This window comes from Orycteropus afer, unplaced genomic scaffold (assembly GCF_000298275.1).
Source record: "Orycteropus afer afer isolate SDZICR_OR568_19922 unplaced genomic scaffold, OryAfe1.0 scaffold00108, whole genome shotgun sequence".
NCBI lineage: Eukaryota > Metazoa > Chordata > Mammalia > Tubulidentata > Orycteropodidae > Orycteropus > Orycteropus afer.
The window spans coordinates 6266817-6271248 of NW_006921695.1; positions in this window are offsets into that span (position 1 = coordinate 6266817).

Below are 4432 nucleotides of genomic sequence, written 5' to 3' on the forward strand. Positions count from 1 at the left end.
CAAAAGAACCAACAAATCTGTCCTTAAGGAAGTGCAGCCGAGATGCTCCTTGGAAGCGAGAATGGCCAGACTTTGTCTCACCTACTTTGGTCATGTTGTCAGAGGGGACCATTCCTTGGAGAAGGATGCCATGCTTGGTAAAGTGGAGGGTCAATGAAGGAAGAGAAGGCCTTTGATGAGATGGATTGACACCATAGCTGCAACAATGGGCTCAAGTATAGCAAAAATCATGGAGCTCGTGCAGGATCGAGCAGTGTTTCGTTCTGCTGTGCATGGGGTCACTATGAGTCGGAATCAACTCAACAGCACCTAACAACAACAACAACAATCTGCTGCAAAAGACCTCTTTCAAGTGATGAAGAGCTAAGATATCTCCTTGAAGAGTAAGGTGTGCCTAACCCAAGCCATGGTATTTTAAATCACCTCTTATGCCTGTGAGAGATGGGCAGTGAATAAAGAATGAAAAAGAGTTGATGCTTTTCAGTTTTGCTGTGGGAGAAGAATGCTAAGAGTACCATGGACTGTTAAAAAGACTAATAAATCTGTCCCAGAAGAAGTGCAGGTGGAATGCTCCTTGGCAGCAAGAATGGTCAGATTTCTTCTCACCTACTTTGCATAGTATTGTCATGTTGTCAGCAGGAACCATTCCCTGGAGAAGGATATTATGCTTGGTAAAGTAGAGGGTCAATGAAGAAGGGAAAAGTCCTCAATAAGATGGATTGACACAACAGCTGCAGCAACGGGCTCAGATATAGCAAGGATCATGAAGGTGGCACAGAACCGGGTGGTGTTTTGTTCTGCTGGGCATAGGGTCACTATGAGTTGGAGATGACTCAACGGCATCTAACAACAAAAACAACAAAGTGTACCCCTATTTTTTCTTTGATGATCTTTATGGTTTAGATTTTACATTTAGGTCTTTGACCTATCTTGTGTTAGTGTTTGTATATAGTGTGAGATACAGATCCTGTTTCATTTTTCTGCAAAAGGATATCCAGTTTAGCCAGCACCATTTATTAAAAAGACTATCTTTTCCCCATTTAATGAGTTTTGGCCCTCTGTCAAAGATCAGCTGTTGATAGGTGGATGGATTTACTTCTGGTTCTCAATTCTTTTCAATTGTGTATGTCTCTGTCATTGTACCAATACTAGGCTGTTTTAGCTACTATGGCCCTATAGTAAACTTTGAGATCAGGGAGTGTGAGGCCTTCTAATTTGTTATTCTTCTTTAGTAATGCTTTGCTTATCCAGGGTCTCTTTTCTTTCCATATAAAGTTGGTGACTTGTTTTTCCATCTCTTTAAAGAATGATGATGGAATCTGGATTGGGATTGAATTTTATCTGTAGATCACTTTGGATAGTATTGTCATTTTTTACAATGTGAAGTCTTCATATCCATGAGCAGCACAGTATATTCTTCCTTGTATGTAGGTCTTTTTTGGTTTCTTGTAGTAGGATTTTGTAGTTGTCTTTGTATAAGTCTTTCATGTCTCTGGTTAGATTTATTCTTAAATACTGCATCTTTTGGATGGCTATTGTAAATGGTATTTTTCTCCTGATTTCCTTTTAGGAGTTCTCTTTGTTAGGGTAGAGGAATCCCACTCTATTTTTATGTTGATCTTGTACCAAACACTTTGCTGAAGGCTTCTGTTATTTCCAGTAGCTTTCTTGTTGAGTGTCTTGGACTTTCTATGTATTGGATCATATCATCTGCAAATAGAAATAATGTTATGTCTTCTTTGTTAATTTGGTTGCCTTTATTTCCCTTTTTGTATTATCTCTCTGACTAGTACTTCCAATACAATATTGAATAGGAGTGGTTATAAAGGGCATCTTTATCTGGTTCCTGTTCAGGAGGGGAATGTTTTTAGTCTCTCTCTATTGAGAATAATGTTGGCCATTGGGTTTGTGTGTATGCTTTTAATTATGTTGAGAAGTTTATGTTCTATTTCTATTTTGCTGTGTATTTTTATCAAGAATTGGTGATGGATTTTGTCAAATCCCTTTTCTGCATCAATTGATATGATCATGTGGTACTTTTCCTTTGTTTTATTTGTGTAGTGGGTTACATTGACTGTTTTTCTAATGTTGAACCATCCTTACATACCTGGGATGACCCTCACTTGGTCATGTGGAATTGTTTTTTTGTTGTTGTTATTTATTTGTTTTTGACATATTGGATTCTATTAGCCAATATTTTGTTAAGAATGTTTGCATCAGTGATCATGAGGGATATTGGTCTATAATTTTCTTTGTTAGTGATGTCTTTGTCTAGTTTGGTTACCAGGGTTATGCTTGCTTCATACAATGAGTTCAGGAGTATTTCATCTCTTTTTTTTATGCTCTGGAATAGTTTGACTAGAATTAGTGTCAGCTCTTCTCTGAATGTTTGGTAAATTCACCAGCGAAGTAGTCTGGGGCAGAATACATTTTGTTGAGCGTTTTTTTCTTTTTTTAATTACCTGTTAAATTTCCTCTGTGTGTGTGTGTGTGTGTGTGTGTGTGTGATGGGTCTGTTTTCTACCTCAGATTGTGTTAGTTGGGGTAGGTAGTGTGTTTCCAGATATTTGTTCATTTCTTCTAAATCATCAAAATTTTGGAATACAGTTCTTCATAGTATTCTGTTATTTTCCTTTTTATTTCACTTGGTGCTGTGCTGACACTACCTATTTCATTTCTTATTTGTGTTATTTGTATCCATTCTGGCTACACTTGCAAGACAGATTTGTTCCTTCTTGTGGCAGTCCACAATATTTTCAGTATTCTTCACCAACACCACAATTCAAAGTCATCAATTCTTCTTCAGTCTTCTTTATTCATTGTCTAGTTCCACATGGATATGAGGTGAATGAAAATACCATGGCTTGGGTTAGGCACACCTTAGTCTTCAGAGTGACATCTCTCCCCTTCAACACTTTAAAGAGGTCTTTTGCAGCAGATTTGTCTAGTGCAATATAACATCTGATTTCTTGACCGCTGATTCCATGAGTGCTGATTGTGGATGAAAATGAAATATTTGACAACTTCAATCTTTTCTCCATTTATCATGATGTTGCTTATTGGTTGAGTTGTGAGGATTTTCATTTTCTTTATGCTCCTTAGAAGCAAGAAGGTACAGACTTCATGCCACTTACTTTGATCATGTTGTCTGAAGAAACCATTCCTTGGAGAAGGATATCATGCTTAGTAAAGGCGAGGGTCAAAGAGATCCAATTTTCTTAGTTTCATACTTCATACATTCCACATTCCAATTACTAATGAATGTTTGCAACAGTTTCTTCCCATTTTGAGTCATGCCCCATCAGCAAATGAAGGTTCCAAAAGTATTATTATGGAAGTTTTATTCCAATAAATCTTTGTGGGGTTTTTGTTTTGTTTTGGTTTTTTGTTTGTTTGTTTGTTTTGGTCTCTTCCTGTTCTGGAATTCTGATCATATGTAAGTTGTTCTGCTTGATAGTGTCTCACATGATTTTTAGGCTTTCTTCAGTTTTTTTATTCTTTTTCTGATTGTTCCCTGAACATATTAATGTTCAGAGATTTGTCTTCAATCTTACTAATTCTATGTTCCATTGATTCAATTACACTTCTTTGTCTTTTCAATGTGTTATCTATTTCTGAAATTGTGGGATTAATCTGGATTTCTACTTGTTATTTTTATATGATTTCTAATTTTCCATTTATTTTGTCAATTTTTTTCTTGTATCTTTTTTAATTCTTTCAGAGTTTTGTCTGTCATTTCCTTGAGATTTCTTTCAATCCATTGAGGGTATCAAAATATAATTGTTTTTAATTCTTTATCAGGTACTGTCAGTAACATTTCTTCCTCTGGAAGATTTTCTTGCCCTGTATTTTGGCCTCTTGTTTGAGCCACCTTTTGCTGTTCTATTGTGTGATCTGAAGTTACCTGTTGTCTCTGAGATTTTGTAGTGTTGTTGCATTGATTTGCTAATTGTATGTTCATTTGCTTCACCCTGATTTTTGTTTTATTGTATTTTAATATATCCAGGCAACAAGGTGGGCATGTTACTCTGGTTGCTAGCTTGGCAGCTAGCACTCACATTCTGTCTCTAGGTGGATTTGGTAGCATGTGAGACTGTGGGTGCACATCTCTGATCACTGAGGATAGCCTGGACAGGTCTTGGCCCCTTTCTGTCATCAATCCAGTGATGCTGGAGTGGATGATAGCACTCACCCAGTGGGTGGGGTAGTAGGTAGGGGTAGGTATGGCTGGGAAGGGTCATTGGCTCCCAACTGCTTTCTGGTCACCTAATTACCAATGTGGGTGCTGGTGAAGTCTTGGGCAAGTGGAGCCAGTTATCTAGTTCCTACTCTATACAGAGTACAGAGGGAGTTCTGGTAGCATAGTGCCTAAGGCACTTGACTGCTAACCAGAAGGTTGGCGGTTCAAACCCACCAGCCACTCCTCAGAAGG